The following is a 27476-nucleotide window of genomic DNA, read 5'->3' as shown; positions in this document are numbered from 1 at the left end:
AAGACGGAAGTCCTCATCGTAGGTTCATCCCCCTCTGCATGAGATGACTCCTGGTGGCCACCGGCCCTAGACAGCGCACCCAAACCAACGGACCATGCCCGCAACCTGGGATTCATTCTAGACTCCTCCCTCTCGATGACCAGACAAGTCAACGCCATCTCATCATCATGCTTCAACATCTTACGTATGCTCAGAAAAATCTTCAGATGGATCCCCACCGAAACAAGAAAGATGGTCACCCAAGCACTTGTCACTAGTCAACTGGACTACGGAAACACCCTCTACGCCGGAACCACAGCCAAATCTATACTACTATTATAAAGAGAGAACACAAACCTTTGAGCCAGGTAAACTACAAAAGTAATGCACCAATCACTACACCCAATACACCATTTGAAAGGGGAGATGTGGCAGAAGGACATAGGCTATAGATATGTACACCATATACATTAAAAAAGCAAAAACGCCAAAAGTGGTAAAGTAGTCCCTTGGGGGCGTGGTCGTGGCCGTGAGCGTCTCAAACAACAAATGTGGGTGTTTTTAGGGCCGTGTCAAGTGCAAATAACAAACATAGGCCAAGCGACTTCACAACACACTTACATATGCACACATAGAGCGGAAATGCGCTTTCACTGAATTTAGAATGCACAATATGCAGACATAGAGCGGAAATGCGCTTTCAATGAATTTCTAACAAACATTTGCAAATCCCAACACATATAGCAGAAATGCGCTTTCAATGAATTTAAATTCACACATACAGCACGGTAACACCAATATACAAAAACAGCAGAGGTGCGCGCTATAAGAAATATACACACATTCGTTGCAGTTACCCAGACAACATTGACGCCTTCGCATTAAAAACCGGGCGGGCCTTCCATCGACAAGGAGTGTCAAATGACGCCACAAAGGGGGCAGGATTAATCGCATACTACACCAATCACAACGCACTAAAGAAAACACACACACGACTTCAGCTTACCAAAAAATAAGTCTTTAACCATTGGCCATTGACCAACGACGTCACAGGGGGACAAACAAGAACAAAAAAAGCCGACATTTCTTAACGGAGAAACGCAATCGACTGCGCATTCACAAGACTTTCCTCACATCTTGCGGACAAGATAAAACGCTTACAATAAGACATACGAATAACGAAAATAACACAACTGCCCATAATCACTCGAGCACTGCCAGGACTTCACCACACAAATGACAAAACGAAAGGGAAACTTCTTTGAAGGGATACAAAAACGAACACACGGAAAGAGCCTTCGAAAGAAAAAAAAACATTAAACAGGTGACACAACACTTCCCTCACATCTTGCGGACAACATAAACTCGGAAAACAATACATACAAATTAAAAAAATAGCACAAGTGGGCCAAATCAGTTGAACAGGGCCAGGACTTGCACAGACAACTCTTCTGCGGGGCGGGCGGGGGCCCTGAAGCAGCCTTTTGCTCCCGGACAACGTCGGGACGGGCTGCTAGTTACAGAATAAACTCCTTCGCATTCAGAACGCCTCCGCCCGGATCATCCTAGACATACCCTGCCACAATCACATATCCAGCCACCTGAGAGACCTTCACTGGCTCCCCGTTAACAAGAGAATAACGTTCCGTCTCCTCACCCACGCACATAAAGCCCTCTACGACCTAGGACCCAAATACCTCAACACGCGCCTGACCTTTTACACCCCCACCTGCCAACTACGATCATCCAACCAAGCCCTCGCCGCGATTCCACGCATCCGAAGAGCCACCATGGGAGGAAGATCATTCTCCTACTTAGCGGCCAGAACCTGGAATTCTCTCCCCACCCACCTCCGCCCACCTATCCTTCAGAAAACAACTCAAAACCTGGCTATTTGATAAGTAGCGAACCCCTCCCCCCCTCTTAAGCGCTTTGAGACCCTCTGGGTGAGTAGTGCGCTATACAAATACTTGACTTGACTTGACTTGACCCTGTGACGGGTACCCCATGTGCCTGCCACACTGTACATAGTTAGAAAGGAGGCCCATAGGTACCAGACGGGCCTGATTCAGAGGGCTCCAGGTAAAGGGGGGCCTTCTACTGCACCAAAGTCAGTTTACAACAGCCTTTTAGTGTCAGACAGACCAATTCCGAAAGGCTGTCCGTATTCGACATCGTAATACCTTGGTCAGAAATGCGGTCCATAACGCTGCATGGTTCGGCTTCCACCGACTCGGAGTCTCCAAATACCGGTGGGAACCAAATTGGACTGATCGACCGTTACCTTTTCATCGTAATTGATTGGTTGGACATGTTTCCGAGTAAGTTGGAAATATAGGTTCTGACTTCTGACACAGTTTAGGAGAATCCGACTGCCGTTCGGAGTCTTTCTGACCAACAACAGAATTAGGTCCTTAGTGAATTTTTTTGGAGGTGCCTCTATACACTTTGTAGGGATGAGCGGAACTCGCAAAGTTTCACTCAACGGAATTCTGCAGAGTAACATGAAAACTCCAAGAGATTCTTCAGAGTTCCATGAACAAGGCGAAATCGCATCGTGTTGAATTTTAGTGCCGAGGGGTTCTTTTGCGCTGAAGAATAAGCGCAAACGGCACCACACGGCTCCCCAGAGGGTGCTGCTTCTTTGCTGCTTCTTGCTTCATTTTATTGGTTGGTTTAGCTTTAGTTTTAATTTTTTTTATTTGTTCAATCCTTTTATGGCAAACACTAATTTAGGCATTGTTTTTGATGAATGATATATAGTTTGATACTTTTGAATAGTTAAGATTCTGCTGATGTAATATAGTTTTGTTTTATTTAAGGATGTATATAAAATATTTTTCTTTTCTTTGAAGTAACTGTTTTATGTAAAAACGTATTTGGAGACATCCTCCTCTGCATGAAACTCTTCCTCTTCTGCCCCTCGGTTAAAGAAGTGTAGGGTGAGTGACGATGCACACCTTTACCTCTTCGCTGCTGATGACGAGCTCAGCTCGTCATCAGCCACGGTAGTCGTGTGCGGATGACGAGCTGAGCTCGTCATGTAACGCGGCTTTTTGTAAATTGCCGCACACAGCGGGAAAAGCCGCCGCAGCGATGCGGTTAATAGGCTTATTAAGGAGACCTTGTGTGAGATGGGTACTGATAAGCCTAAGCCTAAGGATGCACTGCCTTTGGGGTCATCTCCATCCTCAGAGTCAGAGAATGAGATGTCGGCATTGGAGAATCATAAGGGCAAATACATTCCCAGGGACATGTTGCCTGACTTGATTGGACATGTTAAATCCAACATGGGTTTTTCGGATGAGGACGTTCCTGAGACTTCGGCGGGTTCCTAAGCCAGTTTCAAAGTACATCTTCCCTTAATAGTCCTGTGCATCCATATATTAAGGAGGAATGGAAGGACCTGATAAGATTGTGCTCCCAAGATTCATGCGAAAATATATCCATTGTAGGATATGCAGGGGGTCTCCAGATACTATCCCTATTGATTCCTTTGTGGCAGGTTTTGTGGGGATAACATCCTTGGCAGAGGATGCAATAATTAAGCATTCTGTAGACAAAAAGATTGATGCTTCCTGTCGCGATCTCTCTCGCCACCACAGCCAGAATAAAGACACGTCGAATAGGGCGTTCTTTCCAGATGGACTACATGTCCCAGAGGGCAATGCGGCGTTGGAAGGCTGGAAATCGGGCTGATCCTATATAGGCTCCTCCCCTGCAACAGAAAGGTGCTTGACAATTGTTTTTGCAGTCTTGGTGATGGCGGAAGGTGTTGTCCCCGCCGGATTTATTGCCTAGAAGCCCAGCGCCGACGAAGAGCCTGCGAGGTCAGAGTTGTGTTTCCCCGCGTCAACGAAGAGCCTGCGAGGTCAGAGTGTTAATGCCAAGCGCCGACGAAGAGCCTACGAGGTCAGAGTTGTGTTTCCCCGCGTCGACGAAGAGCCTGCGAGGTCAGAGGCGAAGCTGTTTTCCTGCTGCAAGTCGTAAGTATTCTTAAAGAAGAACGGGCTCGTTCTTCTTTCAAAACCTTTTACTTTATTGATTCCAAACCGCGCGGAGCGCATCCTATGTTTCATTATCGCACCAGAGTTTCCCGACTTGAGAAGCCAAGTATTTGATCCATATTTCGCATACCTTCCCTTGATACTTTGGCCATCTTTTGTTCCCAAGAAGTATTGTGGGCAAAACGAGACGGGCAAGAAACGCCACGTTTCTGTAACAAAAAGTACCTTTCAGAGCCGGAGGGTAGAAACGTCTCTCTGGAATCAACGATCTCCATTGAGGGAAGTGACCGTAACTTTCCTTTACATGTATCCAGTTATCTTGGATTAGGGTACAGCACCATAACTTTGTACGAACCATACAGTGGTGCCTTTGGTAAGTGTAGTAACCAAGGGGTAGGGGGTATTAACGCTAGTCAGGTGAGGTACTTACTCCTGCTCTCTGTCTCCCCACGCTGCAGTATATTCCTCAACCGAGATCTCGTGGATAACTCAGACCAGACCCAGAAGAGAGTGCAGCAAACCTTGATCATACTATCACCTTATCACCTCCCGGCTTCTTACAATACAGGCTCAGGAAGTGGCTATACCTTCACTGCTGGGTGTTGTGTTGGGAAAAGTCGAGGGGACTTTTCGTCCTATCGTCTCTGCTGGTCATCTGAATAAGGTTAGTGGCGCGTGTTATTTCTTGCGCTGCTTACAATCACGACAGATTGTCAAGCACAAGAATACCGCCCAGCCCAGATGATGGATACCAATGCTACTCTTGCTTCCTTATTGGAAAGTTTCTCGGAATTGCAACAGGAGGTCCATACCTCTCGTGCAGAGAACCAAGCGTTATATCACGAAGTTTCCCTGATGCGCAAGGAGTTGTCTGATTTGGCGCTTAAGGAACCAGGGGTGAGACCCTTACTCAAGCCTGCCACATTGCCCCCACCTGTTTCGTCTCGGCCAGGGTTTTTTTTTGTGCCTACGTCTACTCCACCTACAACTACAGATGCCGTACCTACGGTCCAGATAATCCAGAACACTGGGATACCTCTTGCTCCTCCTGAGAAGTTTTACGGAGACCCTCGAAAATTTGAGACCTTTCTTAATCAGTGCTGTCTCCATTTTTTGTGCAAACCAGCGGTCTTTCAGGATGAAGCAGCAAAGACGGCGTTTATGATGTCGTACATGGGGGGGAATGCGTCGAGTTGGACCATCCGCTTACTGGAACGTAATGACCCAGTGTTACATAGTTTTCCCGATTTTTGTCTCGAGTTGAGAAAATTGTTCGACATAAAATCTCACATGTTAACTCTTAACCGTGAGCTAATGACATTGAGACAGGGTTCGCAAGATCTTTCTTCTTATATTACCACCTTTAATCGCCTCCTAGTTGAAACTGACTGGCCTGTGGAGAAACGGATTTCCCTCTTTTATCAGGGTTTGAGAGGGGAATTGAAGGACGTGTTAGCCCAAGTGGTACAATTGGCGACAACTGTAACAGAGCTCATTGACTTGACCGTCCAGCTGGATCACCGCTTGCTGGAGAGGAAAGGGGATAGACCTAGGGGGGAGAACCGAGCCTACTATCCTCTAGCAAGACAAAGAGTAGGAGGGGAAGAGAAATCCAAGGCACCAGAGGAGCCGGAACCTATGCAGATCGGAGGGATTAGAGGCCCCCTCACCACCGAAGAAAAGGATAAAAGGAGACGACTTAAACTTTGTGTATATTGTGGCAAATGAGGGCATTTTATCAAGGAATGTCGAGCTCGGAATTACGTTCCAGGACGCGTTTCCCTTTCTCGAGTCCAGGCCACGATGAAGGCCGAAGACCAGTCGGAAAACTGAAGATCTCAAATCAGACGGAGGTCTCTGATTTGAGATGTCAGCATCCCATGATCTCCCCTATTCTTGCTAACACCCTGCATCCAGCAGTGGTCCACATGAACGTTAGTGTGTCTCTCTGGATTACTTCTCGAGATAAATTACAGATTGACGCCCTCTTGGACTCTGGGGCCACTGGGAATTATATCGACCAAGACTTCGCATTACGGATGGGAATCCCTTGCAAAAAGAAGCTTAAACCCGAAACTGTGAATGCGGTGGACGGAACGGTCCTTTCATCGGGCCCGGTGGTACATCACACCCTTTCACTGTTGATGGCGTTTGGGGTGGATCATCAAGAACATATACAGTTCGACCTGATCGATGCACCGCAATTTCGTCTCATCCTGGGGATGCCATGGCTCACCCTGCATGATCCTTTTGTGAGCTGGTCATCCCGCACCGTCAGTATGAACTCTCTCTATTTTAAGGAACATTGTAGGAACCAGGAATTCCTTCCTTTAGCTACTGAACCCTCACCAGCCACCTACTTGGCGAATGCATGCACCCTCGAGATGTTCTGTTGTGCCACGGTTCTGCCTGCTGAATACCTAGAGTACCACGCATTGCTTGACAAACAAAAGGCTGCCCAGTTACCACCCCATAGGGCCTATGATTGCCGTGTAGACCTGGTACCGGGAGCAGATATTCCTTGCAGCAGGGTGTATGCACTGACGGAAAAGGAGATCAAATATCTGAAAACTTATATTGAGGACAACTTGGCAACTGGGTTTATCAGACACTCCACCTCCCCTGCTTCCTCGCCGATGTTTTTCATAGCCAAGAAGGACTGCGATGAGCTAAGACCTTGTATAGATTACCGCGCCATCAACAAGGTGACAATAAAGAACCGTTATCCTCTCCTCCTGATTCCAGTCCTGATGGATCAATTGAAAGGAGCACGTTACTTCACGAAGCTCGATCTCCGGGGAGCGTACCATCTTGTAAGAGTGCAGAAAGGGGACGAGTGGAAGACAGCGTTCAGGACCAAATTGGGCCTTTTTGAGTATAGGGTAATGCCCTTTGGTCTCTGCAACGCCCCGACCGCCTTTCAATTCTTCATGGACGAGGTGCTAAGAGGGTGTTTGGAGTCATTTTGTGTGGTCTACATTGATGATATTTTGATTTATTCATCAACTATTCTAGATCATATCACTCATGTGAAGACCGTGTTGAGAAAGCTCCAAAAAAATTTGTTGTATGCTAATTTGGAAAAGTGCCTCTTCCATGTCCAAGAAGTCGCCTTCTTGGGGTATGTTATAGATGCCCAAGGGTTCAGGATGGACATGAGCAAGGTTGAAGCCATTCTTAACTGGAAGTCTCCGCCGAACGTTAAGGCTGTGCAAAGTTTTCTTGGCTTTGCCAACTATTATCGGCGCTTCATTCAGGACTTCTCCAAGACCATACATCCCATCACAGCCCTCTTAAGGAAGAATGTACCTTTCCTATGGGGAGCAGAAGCAGAAGCATCCTTTCGGCTCCTGAAGGAGAGGTTCACTCAAGCCCCCATTCTCAGACATCCGGATCCTCAGTTGCCATTCATCCTAGAGACCGACGCATCCCAGTTCGCCCTTGGAGGGGTCTTATCCCAACGGCATCCCACCACAGGGCAGCTCCACCCGGTGGCCTACTATTCGAGGAAACTTACACCCTGTGAAGTAAACTACACCATCACTGATAAAGAGCTCCTTGCCATAAAAAGAGCGTGTGAAGAGTGGCTACACTATCTCTTGGGGGCTTTGCATACTGTTGAAATCATTACGGATCATCAGAACTTGTTGTTCCTAAAGACGGCTAAGGCTTTGACTCCACGCCAGCTTAGATGGACCCTGTTCTTCTCCGACTTCGACTTTGTGATCAAATACAGACCTGGATCACGTAATGGAAAAGCAGACACTTTATCCCGCCTGGGAGAAGAGGAGACAGTCGTTCAGATCAGAAGCCACCGAAGTCATCTGCGGCGTTTCACAGGGATCATCGCTCAGCCCCACCCTCTTCAACATCTACATGAGCCCCCTCGCAGCCATCGCAGGCCAACACAACCTCAACATCATCTCCTACGCAGACGACACTCAGCTGATCCTCTCCCTCACCAACGACCCCGCCACCGCCAGAGCCAACCTACACGAAGGGATGACAGACGTAGCCGAGTGGATGATGACCAGCCGCCTGAAACTGAACTCAGACAAGACGGAAGTTCTCATCCTGGGCTCCTCGCCCTCCGCCTGGGACGACTCCTGGTGGCCCTGGGCAGCGCACCCAAACCGACAGGCCACGCACACAACCTGGGCTTCATCCTGGACTCCTCCCTCTCCATGACCAGACAAGTCAACGCCGTCTCCTCGTCCTGCTTCAATATCCTGCGCATGCTACGTAAGATCTTCCGGTGGATTCCCACCGAGACCAGGAAGACGGTCACCCAGGCCCCCGTCACCAGCCGACTGGACTACGGCAACGCCCTCTACGCCGGAACCACCGCCAAGCTCCAGAAGAGACTTCAGCGGATCCAGAACGCCTCAGCAAGACTCATCCTCGACATCCCCCGACACAGCCGCATCTCCGGACACCTGAGAGACCTGCACTGGCTCCCGGTCAACAAGAGAATCACCTTCCGTCTTCTCACCCACGCACACAAAGCCCTACACAACCAAGGCCCAAGATACCTCAACAGCCGCCTCAACTTCTACACTCCTACCCGCCAGCTTTGATCGACCAGCCACGCCCTCGCCGCCGTCCCCCGCATCGGAAGAGCCACAGCAGGGGGAAGGTCCTTCTCCTACCTGGCCGCCAAGACTTGGAACTCCCTCCCGATCCACCTCCGCCTGACCCAAGACCACCTCGCCTTCAGGAAGCAGCTCAAGACCTGGCTGTTCAAGCAGTAGCGGACTTGAGACCCTCCGGGTGAGTAGCGCGCTATATAAATGTTTTGATTTGATTTGATTTAAACCTGAGGAACCCCCTTATATCCTTAAGGAAGCAGAGTGTCCAACGACATCGATTGCCATGATCACTTCTAAGGACTTTTTGGAAGATGTTAGAGTTGCACTATCTGATATTGATATCCCCTCATGGATACAGGAGGCACCAGAACACCGACATAAAAAAGACGACCTGGCATACCATTATCATGCATTGTATATACCCCTGACTGAGTTACAACAACAGGTGTTGAAGTGGGCACACGATTCCGTATTGGGAGGACACATGGGCATATACAAGACCACAGCTAACGTGGAACGTTCCTTTTGGTGGAAGGGTGTACGAACTGATGTAAAGGAATATGTTAAGAACTGTGCGTTTTGTGCCCAAGGCAAATCTGTCCACACTAAACCATCGGGCTTACTCCATCCATTGCCCATCCCTCCTAAACCATGGCATACACTGTCTATGGATTTTATTGTGGAGATGCCTCCCTGCGTCAATCAGACAGTCATTTTGGTAGTAGTAGACCACCTCACTAAAATGGGACATTTTATAGCATTACCTGGTCTACCAACGTCTGTGGAGTTGGCTGCAGTGTTTCTCCAACACATTGTGCGGGCGCATGGATTACCGAGTGTGCTGATAACTGATCGCAGTACGCAATTCACGTCTCATTTCTGGAAGGCTCTCTGTGTCATCTTGCAGATTGACGCGCGACTATCATCTAGCTACCATCCCCAGACAGACGGTAAAACCGAACGTCTGAATCAGACATTAGAACAATATCTCCGCTGTTTTGCCTTGCAAAATACCACGGATTGGACCACCCTTTTGTGGTTAGCGGAATTCGCATATAACAATGCTGTTCACACCACTTTGGGGTGTTCTCCCTTCTTCTGCCTCTACGGTTTCCATCCGAACATGCTTCCATTCGACTGGCCTGCGGAATCCTTGGTTCCTACCATACACGAGCATCATGCTCATTTAAGAGCTATCCTGATCGATGTTCGGAATAGTTTGGAGACCACCCAGGCTGCTCACAAACTCTTTGCTGATCGGAGGAGGTCAGAGGAGCCTGCATATAAAGTAGGGGACAAGGTGTGGCTTTCCACACGCAACTTACACCTGAAAGGGGTTAACAAACTGAAGCCTAAGTTTATCGGTCCATATGGGATCTGTGAAGTTGTGAATCCCGTAGCAATGAAGCTATCCCTGCCTGTCTCTTGGTTAATCCATCCTGTATTCCATGTGTCCCTCGTCCGGCCCTGCCAGCTGAGTATGCGTTTGCCGGAGCGTCCTCAAGCTCTGGAGGTAGAAGGTCAGGAAGAGTATGAGGTTCAGGGGGTTCTGGATTCTCGTATGGTGCGTGGCAGGATCCAGTACCTGGTTGATTGGAAAGGGTATGGACCCGAGGATCGGACATGGGATCCCGTGGATAATTTGCATTGCCCAGATCTGGTCGCTCAATTCCACGAGCGGTACCCTGGTAAGCCGGTTCGACCGCCGGGACGGCTGTCCTCGAGAGGGGGTACTGTTGCGATCTCTCTCGCTGGAAATCGGGCTGATCCTATATAGGCTCCTCCCCTGCAATAGAAAGGTGCTTGACAATTGTTTTTGCAGTCTTGGTGAGTCTTGGTGATGGCGGAAGGTGTTGTCCCCGCCGGATTTATTGCCTAGAAGCCCAGCGCCGACGAAGAGCCTGCGAGGTCAGAGTTGTGTTTTCCCCGCGTCGACAAAGAGCCTGCGAGGTCAGAGTGTTAATGCCAAGCGCCGACGAAGAGCCTGCGAGGTCAGAGTTGTGTTTCCCCGCGTCGACGAAGAGCCTGCGAGGTCAGAGGAGAAGCTGTTTTCCTGCTGCAAGTCGCAAGTATTCTTAAAGAAGAACGGGCTCGTTCTTCTTTCAAAACCTTTTACTTTATTGATTCCAAACCGCGCGGAGCGCATCCTATGTTTCATTATCGCACCAGAGTTTCCCGACTTGAGAAGTCGAGTATTTGATCCATATTTCGCATACCTTCCCTTGATACTTTGGCCATCTTTTGTTCCCAAGAAGTATTGTGGGCAAAACGAAACGGGCAAGAAACGCCACGTTTCTGTAACAAAAAGTACCTTTCAGAGCCGGAGGGTAGAAACGTCTCTCTGGAATCAACGATCTCTATTGAGGGAAGTGACCGTAACTTTCCTTTACATGTATCCAGTTATCTTGGATTAGGGTACAGCACCATATTGTTGTACGAACCATACAGTGGTGCCTTTGGTAAGTGTAGTAACCAAGGGGTAGGGGGTATTAACGGTAGTCAGGTGAGGTACTTACTCCTGCTCTCTGTCTCCCCACGCTGCAGTATATTCCTCAACCGAGATCTCGTGGATAACTCAGACCAGACCCAGAAGAGAGTGCAGCAAACCTTGATCATACTATCACCTTATCACCTCCCGGCTTCTTACAATACGCGCTCAGGAAGTGGCTATACCTTCACTGCTGGGTGTTGTGTTGGGAAAAGTCGAGGGGACTTTTCGTCCTATCGTCTCTGCTGGTCATCTGAATAAGGTTAGTGGTGCGTGTTATTTCTTACGCTGCTTACAATCACAACACTTCCCTACTTAAAGTACAATCAGGCTCTGTGGGATGGTATAAATGGTACTTATGTGGCTCAGTCTCTAATCTCTAACATTAAGACATTAAACAGATCTATAGACAATACATCTGATTATCCTGATTTGTTGGTACAAATTGAACACAAGGTGGAATACTTATCTGATGTCTTTTTTGATGTGGTGAGGGTATCAGCATTGTCTGGAGGGACGTTTGTGGCGGCCGCCATAATCTGGTACTCGAAGATTGGCGTACAGACTCAGCCCAGAAGACATCTATTCTCAGACTACCATTTCAGGGTAATCAGCTGTTTGTGGCAGAGTTGGAAGATAAACTCTACAAGTTGTTTAATGAGAAGAAGCATTTGTCCTCCTTTAAACTTGCTTCTTCTGAGAAACAGTCTGTGAAGCCAAAGTCCCCCTTCCGTCAGCCTTCTCGGAGGCAATATCCACATTCTCAAGGACGGTTTCATGCTCGTCGAGGTCAAGACAAGAAAGCCAAGCATCCACCAAACCCTCATCTCCCTTTCTGTCTTTACAGCGGCTGCGTATCTCGGTTTGGAAGTGGAGAGGCATGGATTGCCGAGTAAGGGTTTGTCCAGGCATTTAGCTGGTGCTATCCAGCAGCCCCGCAAGCCTTCTACCTTGAAGTCATATGAGAGGCATTGGGGCAGTTTTCAGCATTGTTGTCAGCATCTTCGGCTTTCCCCTCTTGACTGTAATCTGAATGAGGACCTTCAGTTTTTGTGAGAAGGCTTTGAGAAGCGTTTGGCTGTCTCTACTCTGCGTGCCCAGTGGGCGGCTATTAAGGCTTTTGGATCCCCGTGGGGGAATTTGGCTGACATGGAAAATTTGGTGGCGCAGTTGTTGCCTAACTTTTCTCTGTCTCACCCTTTGGTTACACCTTTATTTCCTTTGTGGGATTTGCCTTTGGTTTGGAAACTCTTGTTTCTGCCCCCTTTGAACCTTTGAAATTGGTCGACATTATGTTTGGGACTTTTAAGGTGTCATTCTTGGTGACCATAACCTCTGCCAGGTGCATTGGGGAATTGGGTGCCTTGATGGTCGGGGACCTTTTTTGACATTTTTGGATGATGGGGTTATTTTTTGTCTGGATTCAACTTTTGTGCCAAAAGTGGCGTCACAGTTTCACATGAATCAGGAATTGATTCTTCTGACTCTTTGTACTGAGTCAGATTCTTCCACGGCAGACCATGGTCATTGGTGGACATGAAGAAGGCTTTGTTGGTCTATCTCGAACGCATGAAGTCTTTGAGAAAGATGGACTCTTTGTTTGTGTCTTTTGGTGCTTCTTCCAGGGGGGGGACAGGGATTCCTCTTTGTCCATCAGTATGTGGAAGAAGCAGTTGATTTCTCTGGGTTATTCCTTGTCGGGGTCTCCTCCTCCTGCGGGGGATCAGGGTCGATCACCCTGGGTTGTAGATGCTACCTGGGCAGAGTTAAAAGGGGTGCCCATCTCTGAAATTTGCAGGTCAGCTACATGGATGTCCTTTAACACCATGCGCGCTAGCGGAATTCCGCTCGCACGCTGGGATTTGCGAAAACGCACTTTACATGACGAGCCCAGCTCGTCATCAGCGTGGAAGGGGTTAATACCTTTGTTAAGCATTATAGGTTGCGAAATGTTTTGTGCAATATTAATTTTGGTTTGGGTGTTTTACATGCAGTTGCTTCGTAAAATTGCCCTATTGCCAGTATGAAAACATCACTATGAGATGCTGCAACATATGCGAGTGTCCTCCTGTGGTTTCTACTTTCCTATAAATGCCAGGTTGCTCGACTTGTGTATTCTCACTTGCAATGAAAGGGACAAGGACAAGGGCGACCTTGGGTTAATGAAGATTACTGGTAAATTATAGGACATTACAACTGGTGGGAATCAACGCCCATTGCAAGACATGGAAAAATATCGCTCACCAGTAAAATATTCTCAGTCAGTTTACTGGCTGCAGTAATTGCACTCCTGCCGGCAACACGCGTTACAGAGCAGATACAGCGCAAAACTGATGACATTTACTGATTAAAATAAGACAACACTGGTCTTAAAATGGGCAAAGCCTCAATCTAATTCAACAGCTTAAAACTGTAAGGGTGGTCGTGAAACACTTTGGCAATTATGTTAGAGTGCTTTGTTCTTCTGGCCATCTTTCCGCCATGGAAAGTAAAGTCAACTTTTTTTAGCCACTGACTTTTTTACAGCAGTGGTAATTTTTATCCCCATACACAGAAAGTGTGCGGCCAATTGTAGTTTTTAATGCTGGTGATAGAAAATTGCGTAATACAACATTTCTGTGAATTTGGGTCATTTCGCAATTCTCAAATTTTGCAAATTACGCTGGTGCAATTTAAATATTTCCTATGTCTACCTAATTTCATGTTATTTGCATATTTTTGTTGTGCCGCATGTTGTTTCAAAGTTTTCTCTTGATGTTTCCTAATCTAGATTTGTGTGTGGTGTGTCTTGGTGAAAAACTAGTGTTGTAAACTTGGTGACCCAAATATAAGATTCCTCTTTATATATGTGCAGTATTCTTTCCAGTGTGCACTGCTGCAGACTGCACATTTAGCAAACAGTGTGAGTTTAGAGGTGTGTGCTTGCATGAGCACGGTGACATCCGGTTATATGGCCTATCTCAGCTGTGTTAGATGCCTGTTCAGTGCTCTTTTTAAAGTGCCTCTTTGAGAGCAGTGCAAACAGCTTTTCATTGTTAAATAACACAGTCTAACATTCATTTACCACAGCAGTGAAAGGAGTTAATACATTACCAGCCCTTTCACCTGAAGAAAAGGACAGGTGGGTGAATGGCTCCTGCGGAGGACACACTGCTGTCATCAACGAGGAATAGGGCTTTCCCTCTGCTGCGAGCATCTTGTAGGGTGACCACCTCCCCCCAGGTCCCTACTGACAGTGTTTCCTGCCCTGGACTTTTATGAGCTAAAGTCTTGCATTCTGGATCTTGTAGTCCTGTTTATCTTTTATTGACCATACTTGAAAAATGTATCATTTGTATGCGCAAAGTACTCCTGAAATTAGTTACTTGTATGTAAAAAGTTGAGGACTGGACACAGTGTCCGTAATATTTGGAGTAAGTTGGTCACCCCTGCATTTTGTGGGGATGTATGACGGTACGATGCGGGCTATTACCATGCGTTCTGTTACAATGCGTGTTTTACAATGCAAGTCGTTACCACGACTTGCGCTGTAGGGTGCGGACTTAGGAATAGTTTAATTTACTATTCCAACACCAGTACCCGTGGATAGTAGGGAAGGTGTTGGAATAGTAAATTAACTATTCCTTGTCCTTGAGCGCCCTCTAGCGCAAGTCGTGGTTACGACTTGCGTTCTAAGAGACGCTTCGTAATGGTAGCGCGGGGTAACATCCGCGTCGTAAAGGATGCTCCCCATTTTGGGGTCTTAAAACATATTTCGCAACAAAAAGATTCTCACACAAAGGATTTCTATCTGTGAGGGATGATTTTTTTGTATTTCTGATTGTGTTTCACATGCTTCAAAGCTGTGGTCGCTTGCTCTGGAGGTGGTTTGGTTCTTGAACTGCCCAGGAATGTAAGGGTTTACCTACCAGATTCAGGCATCCCAGTCAATTGTTATTTTGGCACCATGCCACCTCTGTTTGGAACCAGCTATATGCAAATCAGTCTTGACTCTATTCCAATGGGAACAGTCCAGGCAGAACCGCCAAGCTAGGTCCGCCTTGAACTGGATTACTAGCAACCAGGTCTGGTTTCACGCTAGCTATGGCTCATCAGCCAGGTATATCTTGGTTTCATTGAGACAGTGTGCACGGGACCTACGCCTGGCAATCTCCATCCCACTTAGGGCGAAACACTAAAGTATAGAAAGAATTGAGGGATGGAATCCTCGAATCAATCTCAGCCACTGGAAATTACTCAGGCAGCATTCCAGTCCATCGTTTTTTTGTACACCACACCACCTGAGTTTGGACTCAGACACGTGCAAATCAGTCTTGACCCTGCTCCTATGGGAACAGTGCTGCTTGAACCGCAAAATAAGGATGGCGTGGGATTGTATTTGTATCGCATTGCAGCATTTATACATCGGCTTACTACTCTCGTGGGTTCTGATGCGCTTGCCTACTTGAGTAGCGAGCTACACCATGCATAAGGATGTTGTATTTGTTTTCATCCTATGTGAGAAGGGTTTCCATGTTATGTGTGATGACCACCAAGGTGCGGTTATGGCACTGGTTGCCCAATCTTATGTTTTGGGAATCGTTGCGGTCCTGGCTGGCATAGTTGGCGGGAGATGGGAGTGGAGAGATCTGTGTGGATGGGCATTTTTTAATATCATCCCATATTTGAGTGTCTATGATGTGGCCCAGAAGTACTTAGTACTGGCTGAGATGAATGAATTCAAGGGTTCATCACTATTTTTACATACTTTTTAAATTATTTTTTTATATATTTTGTGTATCTTGCTCTAAGTGGGATGGGGATGCCCAGGCCTGCGTCCCATGCTCACTGTGTCACTGGAACCAAGCGATACCTGGCTGATGAGCCCAACACTAGGTTGAAACTGGTCCTGGGTTGCTTGTGTTCCGGGTCAGGAAGGGCCTGGCTTGGCAGTTCGGGCTGGACAGGTGCAGGGCCGAGACTGATTTGCATACGGCTGGGTCAAAACCGCGGTGCCCAGGTGTGCAAAATAAGAATCGAGGCAGGGGCGTAACACAGGCCCCCGCAGACCCCGCATTGCGGGGGGGCCTCGGGCCCCTGCTTCAGTTCAGGGGCCCCCTCGCTCCAGTGACCCCCTCACTCAGCGGCGGAATTTAATGGTGAGCACGGCCATGGTGCGCAAACGGCATTTTAATTAAATTGTATGTGCACGACAGGAGGCCCCTACAGCCCCCGGGCCACGTTGCGGGGGGCCAGGCCGGACCGTGCTCCAGGGGCCCCCTCACTAATAAAATCGTGCGCACGACGGCGGCGCATGGCCTGACCTCTTAATTAAGTAAATGGCCTTTGGTGCGCACAAGATGTCTCAGCGTCAGACGGCGTGAGCCGTGACTGCACGTCTTCAGGGTGGGTGGGGCTGCTGGTGAGTTAGCAAGCACTCTGTTAACAGTGTGTGAGCATATGTATGTCATGCGCAGTACAATTATGAGTGCGCATAAACGTGACGGTCATGGAAGCTGCTGCAGGTGTATGTGACTGTCCGAGCCGAGGAAGGAGGGAGTGGTGCGTGGTGGCGAGGAGTCCCTCTTTTGTCCGAAAATGGAGAATAACTGCCCACGTGTCCACTTCTGGCTGACTTGGTTAACGACTTTGCCTGCAAGAGCTTTTGTAAGTACGAACTTTGCGCCTTTACAATATCTCGTGGACTCGTGCATTTACTTGTTGACCCGAGTGACGAGTCGACTTTCGCACCGGAGCCCACATCAACATATCTCCCCCTCTGCCTAATGAGCTGGCATGTGTTAGGATCGGTGGGTGGTAAAAAATAGCAAGGCGACTCGCTGTCTAGGTGGGCAGCATCCCTCAGGAGCGCCAGGGAACAGAGTTAATTCAAGCAGGGTTGCCTCTGTATTTAAACCTCGGCCGCCCCTCTGGGCATCCAGGCAATCCCGTCAGCCCGTGGGTGACGAATGTGAATCGCCGGTCAAGCCTGTGAAAATCAAAGGTGCGGTCAAATCCGTCCCACGCCTGTCCCGGTGGCCTGCAACTAAGTCTGCGGCGTGTGCTCCGGTTTACAATTTTTCTGCTTTGCTTACACGATGACCTTCGCCTTGCTTGGGCGATCACCTCAGACTTGCTTGCACAGTAACCTCTGCCTTACACACACGAAGGCCTCAATCGCTTATGTGCGTTACCATCACTGCAAGGATTGCACCTTCAGCTATCACTTTTCTCACCACAAACTGTCCTAAAGATGCTTATTTTTGTATGACCTGAAGATGAATACGATTGCTGAAGAATAACTAACACTGTAAAGGCAATCTATGACACCCACGCAGCACCTGGTTACATTTCACACATTTTACTCTGTACAGTATGCATTCCCGAATACTATTTCCTTTTAATACTATTATGTTTCTGTAGATTTTAAGAACACTCAGACAGGACGTGCTTATTGACAATTTCTGAGAGATGTTGAAAGTGAAAGAATGAAAGTGCATAAAGAGTGAGAACCTGCAGAGGACAGTATAAATGGAAAAGCGTGATGGATTCAAGCACTCTGAAGACTGTGTTGCATATCTGGCTATAGTAATAGAAACTCATGCGGAAGTGCCTCTCGAAGTGTCACACATTCGGTAGTAAAATGCCACTCATTCACACAATGAAAACATAAATATCACACATAAGCAATAACACAAATGGGCTGCTATGTAAAGTTGTATTTAAGAATCGTGCCTGGCCCTTTGCAAAATGTTAGAATGAGAACAGGAAGCTGGTATTTTTCTTGTGGGTGGGAGAGATGCAGAAGGGTTATGGTTGTCATAGTAGTTTCAACAACAAGCTGACCCATGCTATAAAATGTGCTTTTTAGGCTACCATGCGGTCATGAACAGATCATCTTCTGAGTAGCAGCAGTGCCTGCCAGCCTGCAGTCACACAGTGTGTGTCTGGTTAGTGCCCTTCCATTTCTGGTGCTTTACAGCAGTTCTAAGATCTTCTTAGAGTTTCTCGTTGCTCAAATGGGTAGAATCTCTGATATGTGCCTCTCATCTTCATTGCTTGATTTTTGCCCGCGAGATAGTGTCACTCACGTGCGCTGAAATGTCACTCATAATTACACTGGAATTATGAAAATGTCACACATAGCAATCTGAAACCTTGGCAGCTATGGAATGGCCAGACTACCAACATCCTTTCCAGGTCTACTTGAAGTGCCATCCTTGACAGCTGAGCTGTGCTTGCTGTTTCATGGATGGTTGTCATATTCTTAGCTTCCACCACCCTGTCCATGGGCATGCAAAAGTGAGGCACTAGAATAATCTAACCATAATACAGAGCATTCTCCAAGCGAACCTCAGCCTTTGCTCTTAAGCAATTCTGTCACAAGAATAATTACCTTTGTTCAAGCTCCTGTAAAATATTTTAGTAGTGCTTGCAATGAGAACCCGGATCACCAGATACCTCTTTTTAGGGTCTTTTCACAGACTCTAATCCTAAGGGCAAAGCTATTCGAGTGAGGCTCTTCGTTCAGGAGCTGTGCCCACAGTTCATGCCATGGGGCAGTAAAATTCAAGGGTTGACCTTGTTGTTCATTCCAGGAAGAAGATGAATCCTCTTCAGACTGTTCTCTTATGATACGTTTCATGAAGATTTCATTCCAGGGACACCCTGATCCACTTAAGGTTATTGTCCTGCCAAAGCCTCCTAACGAATTTCATGATAGCCCGCAATACAGATCTAAAGAGATGCATGAAACCCCTCCTGCTTAGCCACAATACAACCCCTTTTAGGCCTTCAATTGCCTGAATTGTATATTCAGTAGGTCTATGTTGGCCTCTATTTGATGGTCCATTTGGCAGTCATAATCTTTATAAGATACCTTTCAAGGTCATGTCCTTCTGCTCATTAGCACATGGGGCCAGTCCCCTGTTTTCACTGTGGACATGGAGATTCTAGCTTACAAGTGATTTCCAACCAAGACTGGGGCAGTGGGGTTCTTTTACCCAAGGGCAGTGTACACAGTACTTTTCTGCTAGCAGCTGATGGGATTCGGTACTTCGCTCATTCTAATTGGCATAATGAAATGACATTGTGGCCTTATGACCACACTGCCAGCTACCATCCATCCAGTGGAACAGAGTAGATCTTGCATCTCAATGCGTCAGATGTGGTGTTATAATCGGTCACTTCATCTTTTACTGCAGAACCCCAAACAGTACAACTAAATACACAGATCTAGAATATTTTTTGGGTCTGCTGTTTGCTTTTAGCCATTTAGATTTACTTTAATGCTCAGACATGCCCCTAACTCCTTGCGAGGCAGTGTTCCCTCCCCCCTATGCCCTGCAAGCTGACTGCCTTTACTTTTGACTTGACTGTCCCTTGTGTACTGTTTTTGTATATGCGTTTATTACAAAACAAATAACGTTTTTGAATGTTAAAAAAAAAAAAGACTGTGAGCGAGTATGAACATTTTAATCTTGTTGGAGCCAGTGTAGGCTAACATGGCAGGTTTGAAATGGTCTCCAAGTTTCATCCCTGCAATCTCACACTACTGATAACACTCACGCCACTCACAGACTAGCAGTTTTAACTTCCAGCACTACTCACATACTCCATACAGTGGCAGTCACGCTCCAAACAGTACGTTTGAAACACCCATAGACTGTCACTCACTCACCCTCTAATCTGTCATACACTCTCAACAACACTTTCATACCTTTCAGAGAAGCAGTATCACTCTGCCAACAGTACTTTCATACCCATCACAGACAGGAGATCACACACTAATGGAAGCACTTACACCCCTCACACACTAGCTTTCACACACCATTGGAAAAGCTCTCATACTCTTCACCACAGACTTTCCAACCAACACTGCTCACTTTCACACGCTTCAAAAGCTAGCAGCCATACACTCCTAACAACTCTCACACCCCTCACTGAATAGCAGACTCACACTACCAACAGCACTCTCACACCACTCACAAAGTAGTCAAATGGAAGCACTTTCGCACCTATCACAGAGAGGTTGTCACATACTACCAGGAGCACTCTCGCACCCTCACAAGCTAAAAGTCCCAAAGTACCAACAGAACTCATGCCCCTCACAGATTAGCAGTCATATTAAAATGATAATGCTCACACCCATCAGACACAATATCAGAACCATTCTCAAACTCCAACAGAGTAGCAATCACGCTATTGACAGCACTCTCCCAACCCTAACCAACCATCAATCACACACTACCAATAGCACTCTCTCAAGGGCAAGTCTTGGGTCAGAGAATTCTGCAGTTAACAGTGGTGGTTCTGTTACAGGTCTGTGACAGGCCAGCACTCCTCCGGCACCCGCACCCACATGACCTGTCTCGATGTGCAGGTGATCCAGTGGAGAAGGCACGCCTTGGCTGCAGCAAGACCCCATGCTATCCCGAGCAGTGCTTAATTTGTATAAAACATAAGTGCAAGGACCCTTGTCAAGAGGCCACAGTAGCTTGCACCACACATTGCCACTAACAGCACTGCCAAAAGCAGTACTTACACAACTAATAACCATCACACTGCTACACGTGTGACAATTCAAAATGTTTGAGGCCTCTGAAGCTATAAGAATGGCTTGGGTGTCAGGTATTAGTTGTTTTTAATGTATATTGAATTAACAATCAACTGTTGTTCTGCTCATCTTTACATTTCAGGAACAATGTGACCATGTGGCAGCTGACCACCAGCTCATATTAAGCACTGACCGAGGCCCTCTAGCCATCCTCCAGTAAAATATCAAGGAAAGGCAATAGGTTTGCCTAGAACAGAAAATGCATGTCTGACTTATTGGCTTTGCCATTACTTTAAAAAAGTGTTTTTATTTATCAGCAATTTTAAGCTGTATTGGTGAAGAGTGCCTGTAAGCGTACACTTAAAAAATTAAAAACGTTAGACAAATATATTTCATAACCACCTTGAAAAACACATTTCTAAGTTCACTCTGAATGTAAAGCAAAGAAACCGATTTTTTTTTTTTAGACCTCGAGCACCTTTGAATTCTTATAGATAGCATTGAAATTAAACAAAGCATTTGCTGTTTTTTTCTACTCAGTTTAAGTCATGCAATCCATTCTTGTCATTATTTGGATGCCATTACAAATTGCTGACCATGCCTTCCTTCAATCAACAGAACACCCAATGTATTTGTTTGGGGTGGTTTTATGGCACTAAATCGCAATGGCCATTTTGACTCGCAGACAAATGAGATGGGCTTCTAGCCTGCCTGGACGCCGTGCTAGGCACCAATTGAGCACGCAGTTTCTATTGAAAAGTACGCAGAAATAGAGTTGACATTTCCATTACATTATACTTTTCGTCCATGTACACGCCAACGCCCCATTGCATTAGATTTGGAATTGCCTCACATTTTCGTTATTACGCCACTAAGCGAATAAAGTTCTCTGGTTTGATTTAACACCTGTTTTATTATCTCTGCACATTCTCTCCATTGGGTGTCTGTTTAAAAAAGGAATGCTTCCATCAATCTTTTTAGTATTTTCAGTAAAATTATTAAGTGTATGTCTTGTCTTTTCAAATGTGGTCTTTTCAAATTAATTGTTTATAAGTAAATAACACCATTAACAAAAATCTGCTCTGGTTTATGCCGGTGCGTTTTGTTTCTCATCACCTTTGGAGAATTGGATTATGTACATTGTTCTGTAGAACAAAAACCCATGGACAGCTCTTTCTTTGCTTTCATGTTTAGCTGTGCCTGCTCTAAACTCAGTGTCTGCGTTGTCTTATTTAAACTTAGTGTCCCTCGCTGAAAACACAACTCTTTGTAGAAATCACCATCTTGATTACTGGAGCAAGATGGCCTTGACCCTTGCCTGACTCACATTGTGCATCTTACAGACAGTATTGTGGCAGCTGTCAGGAGGAACCTTTTAACCAGGTCCGAGATCTTTGTTCACTATAATGCCACGATTACTTACCAGTAATCTTCATTACTCCGAGTCCTGGTCTTCCTAGATGCAGTCCTGAGTCCCGCCCTCCCACCCGGCCATGGCGGTTGACTATTTCCTGTCTTTCTTGGCTCATTTGGCGTGGTATGTTACAGGAAGTGATTTGTATGTTTCTCCTTTTTATGGTGGATCATGGGTAATGGTGGCCATTTTGAGGGAACTTTTTTGAGTTTTCAGCTTGGGAATTGGTTCTGCCAGAAGGCAGCTCTATCTTTTGCACTGCGTTGTGTCAAGCAAACGCAAAACTTTAGAAAATTAGCATTAAGTTCTGCCTTAGGACCTTAAAAATGGAAACAAGCCCTTGTTGTTCTGCTGCATGAAGTGCCTTTCAAAAAACTCATCATGCTCACTTCCCATCTATCTCGCTTCTGTTGGCTATAAAAGTTCTAGAAAAGGAAGTTTATTGACAATGATTCACCTTAACAGAAGTAACTTCCACTACTCATCTCAAGCTGGCTTCTTTTCTATAGATGGTCCCAAAGTTGCACCCATATCAGTGGCGTAATAATAGCCCCCACAGACCCCCTGGTGCAGGGAACCCCAAGCTCCAGGGGGCCCCGTCCAGCACTGTCCTGGGTGGTGGGACTCTGGCCTGAGAGCTCCTGACAGGGACTGGCGTGAGGGGGGGGGGGCCTCCTGGAAGAACCTTGCAGGGGGGCCCCCTCAAGTTTCGTTACGCCACTGAATCGAGGCCCGAGTGGTTACCAGTGGCTGAGATTCATTCAAACATTTCATTCATCACTTCAGTGTTCCGCCCTACCCTGCTTCAGCATTTAAAAATCGATTACATCCAAGGTCTAGCTATCAAAAGCACAGCAGGTGCAGTGGCACCGGGACATATAGGCGTGAAACCCAGGCTTTAATTACTCAAATGGTGGCAGAGGGGCCTGCTTTTCTTCTTTGCATTAGGGCCCACATCACACATTCTACGTCACTGATTACACCAACAAGTGGCATTAGAGGTGAATTAAATCCGGTGCCCTCCACGGGGTCAAATGTCGCAGGCACCTGCTCACAGCCTACCCTGGGACCAGCGCTGTGGGGCAGACAGAGCGCTGGGGCCCCCGCGCCTGGCAGACAGCTGCCGGGGCCCCTCCCACGCCAGAGTCCGTCCATAAAACATTAAAGTCCTGGTCCCGTCCCCCCCTGGCCCCGCCCACGCAGGGGAACCCGAACCCGCGGCCCAGGGCCCAGGCTCGGCCACTAATCCGGGGAACGAAAGCCTGATTTGAAACGTATTTTCCCTAATACCGGTATTAAACCTCGCCCGATTTGCACTGGCTTAGAAAAAACAAGATGCTGTTTCATGTTAAGGTGGCGTTGAGAACTCTGCCTTTCTAGGAGAAGAAAAGAGACAAGAAACGCCCTGTTGATTATGTGATGGACACAGCAGCCCTGGGAGATTTCCTGACAGGTGCCTCTGAAAGACTGGCAGGGCTGGGGCAGAGACAGTCACATGTCAGACTCGTTACACCAGCTCCACCGGCCTTTCATAGAGAACAAGAAGTCTGGAAATCTCCATCTATACCTATAAAGTGGGGGGGGGGGGGGCCGGGGGGGGGGAGGGGGGAAAGGAGGGGGGGGGGGGTATGGAATAGAGGGGGTAAGGGGAGGGGTGTTTGCCTTCTGAAGATGTCCCGCCTTAGACTGGCTGTTTTTTCCACTGTCCTTGCTGAGACATTCAGCTGCCTGTGAATTTGAACATACCCAAATAGCACATTAAAATTCAGTATATATTTGGTTTGTCAAACTTGCCTGTTTCCTTTAAATTAAATAATTTTTTAGTTTAATGTTCATTTGTTAACATTATTTTCCAATTGTGCATTATTTTTCTTTACTTTAGAGTAACCTTGCTAAATATTTAAATGTTATTATTATAGTTTGCCCCATTATATAAGAAGTTAATCTAAGTTTATCTAATTCAGTTAATATTAATTTGATTGTTTTACATGTATTACAGGCGATAAGGTTCACTATAGTTGTAATTAAATGCAAATTCAATTAATTGATGTTAGTTTAATTAAATGTTGATTCTTAGCTTTAATTCCTTTTTTGTTTACTTTCACACATATTTATTTTAATTTAAATAATTATTTAAAAGTTATGATTAATCATAAATGACCTTTTTAATTAAATTAAATTAGATTCAACATCATTAAAATTATATAATTAAAATGTAATATGTGTTAAGCTTCAGGTTAGGGCAAGGCTCCTTGTTAAATATATTTAAATGTATTTTGATTTTATTTAATCGATATTAAAACAGATGAATAGTTATTTCTGTTAGATTTCTCTATGCTCTATTAACTCAAATCACTTCAAATTAGTATCAATGACATTAAATATGATGTTGGGGTAAGAGTAGAAGTGATTAGTCAAAGCAAGAGATATTCTGACTTGTGGGGGTTAGGGATAGCCCTGCTTTGTCCAACTGATGGGACTGAAGTAATGAAAAAAAAACACAAAAAGATGTACAACCGGTCTGTGCAATGTCATGACATCTGGTGTCACCAGTGAAGGATGGTGCTGTCTCTAACACAATTGAAAATTGTTTTTTCTAAGGATGAGAACCCTCCCCCACCCTTGGGTGGCATACTTCCTCATACGGTTCGTCCTCACACCACAACAACCTGATGTGGTGTGGACTACAATTCCTGAGCAGCTCTAGGCTCATGGTGGCCCTGGGCAGGGAGCATAGGTAGGGGGCCCCGGAAGAGGGGGTCGGGTCGGGGCGGAGCGCGGAGGCAGTGAAGAAGGGGGGGGGGGGGGGTCAGGGTGTTTGGGAGTGGAACAGAGCCGGAAGCCGCCTAATCTCTGCCAGGGGCCGCCACGCAAATATGTATCCATCCTCAGAGGATTAATATATTAAGGATATATATATTGGCATAGTGGCCCCTGGGGTTTGGTGGCCCTGTGCAGGTGCACAGCTTGCACATGCCTAAGGCCGCCCCTGTCCTGAGCACAGAGATGGTCTTTTAGATATAAAATCCCCATGTTAATATCTTGTGCAGGTCATGGTGCGGAGTGAAATTGGAAAACGGTTAAAACTACCTTGTGGTGAAACTCAACTACTTTATTCTGCCCCCCAAGGATTTGATTAAAACTAGCAACAATGGAACGGGGAAAGAAATTCAAGAAGCGATCAAACTGTATAGCTATTTGGGGCCTTCCACTGTGAACTATTATAAAGTCCTCCGAACTGTCCAGCAATGTGTGGCGGATCTATTCAGTTCGTCTATGCCTGTCCATTTGGTGATGTTTGACCGTCTGGCGCTCGACAACCCTCACAGCAGACACGTCTTATGTGAATTTAATAGCTATAAGTTGCAATGTGTTGCTGACCACTGCAAACTACGGCTTTAGTATTATTGTGGCCATGACTGTTATACATGGAAGTACATAACTATGTAATGCCACAGCAAACCATAGATTAACCCTTCTACCAGGCACGGCCTGTGCAGGGCGTTATACCGGGGCGGTGACGTCAGGCAGGGGAGGGTCAGGGTGGGGGGTTGTAAAATGCGGGATATGGGCCATTAGAGGTAAGTACCGAAAAAAAAAAATAACACAAGTTTCGTTGCCCACGCTGCATCGCCAAATGTGATGCAGCGTGGGCAACGAAATTCTTTTTTTTTTTTTTCGGTACTTACCTCTAATGGTCCATATCCCGCATTTTACAACCCCCACCCTGACCCTCCCCCGCCTGACGTCACCGCCCCGATATAATGCCCTGCACGGACCGTGCCTGCCTTCTACGCTCACCTGCATATCAAAAGCACTTTGCTGGTTAAGTTCTTTGCAATGCATGGGTTGTAAGCTGAGGATTGCTCTTGAGGGTGCACCTGTTTTTTGGGCTCTGTTGCCTGGGTGCTGGTGGTGCAGTTATCTAGGGAATAGCTATGTTTTCCACTCTTCTGAAGTATAAATGCCCCTGGATGTTCCTGAGCTGGGCAGCTTCTACTGCGAAAGCTGTCCATAATATGGGTTTCCTATGGTAAGTCTTGGAACAATAATGCTGTTCCTATTTACATTGCATGTTTTACTTACTCTTGAATTCCCTGTGGGTATTTGATTTTTCCAGGATGTTGTGATCTGTACTTTTTTTTGTATGCAATATATTATTGATATATAGGGGCCCATTAGGATGTCGGGCGGATTGCCCCAGCCAGGCTGGCGGTAGCCACCGCCAGCCTGGCGGGGGCAATCCGCCCGACATCCATACTCGTTTCCCCCCGCCATATTAGTATGGCGGGGGGACCTCGGCGGACGGAAAGACCGTCCGCTGCTTTTCCGCCCCGGTTGCCTAGCGGCCGGGGCAGAAAAGGAATAATATGGTGGTGGTGTCTATTAGACACCGCCAGCCATATTATGATGGTTGTTTACAGGTGCCTTTCCGCGGGGGCGATGCCGCCACGAAAGGCATGCGGTCTTCACTCTGGGGGCCCCCTGCGGGCCCCCAGAGTGAAGGAGAGGTGGGGGGTGCACACGGGGGTACCTGTGGTACCCCCCTTCATTTGCATTTACAAAGCGGCAGGCACCGCGCGGTGCCTGCCGCTTTGTAAATGCAAATGCTGAAATGCATTTTTAGCATTGTGGCGGGCGGTGCAGAGAGCACCGCTCGCCACAATGCTAAAAATACAGGATGTGCCCGCCACTGTGGCGGGCACATCCTAATACCCCCCACGGGACCCCTGCCCTTATGGAGGGCGGTCCCGCATACTGACAGGATGGCGGGAGGACAAAGTCCGCCCGTCATCCTAATGACCCCCATAGTGCGTACTGTGAAAATAGTGGCCTCTGTATACCAGTGTAAATTCAGATTGTTGGTGGGTGTTTATAACAGGCCCCGATTGAGACCTGCGGAGTTGAGGCAGAATAAGAGCAAATTTCTCACAGCAACCAATCAGAGGGACTTAAAGGGGTTCAGAATACATGTCCACCCAAACCTTGGCGCAAAGAGCTGGGTTGGGATTTACATCCAACACAAACCAGGATTTGCGCTGGAAAGGTCCCCTAAGTAACACAAAATTGCACTGTTTGCTACTTTGTGCTTTTTTGACTGAAGGGGGAGGTCCAGGGGGTGGTACATGCAAGTTCCCATGCAATCACTCTAACTAACTAACATTCATAGACAGGGATTTGCACCAAAACCTTATGCCTCTTGTCAGACCCCCTGGAAGGATGATGCCCTGTGACGTCTGCCAGTTTTCCTGCGGGCACCTTTTAAATCATGTAACACCCGCTGGCCAGGCTTCCCTAACTCTTCCTGGTGATGTTCAGGGCCCCCACACTCTCTTCCCCCAATGTGGCTGCCTTTCAGGGCTCCTGCCTTTTCCATGCTCCTTCCCACTTGCTTACTCGCGCCCCCTAGGTGTTATCCCCTCCATACTGAGAGTTGCACTTTGGAAACATTCCCACCTCTTAT

This window comes from Lissotriton vulgaris, chromosome 11, assembly GCF_964263255.1.
Source record: "Lissotriton vulgaris chromosome 11, aLisVul1.2, whole genome shotgun sequence".
NCBI lineage: Eukaryota > Metazoa > Chordata > Amphibia > Caudata > Salamandridae > Lissotriton > Lissotriton vulgaris.
The sequence above is the reverse complement of the archived record's forward strand: the minus strand, read 5'-3'. Positions refer to the sequence as shown.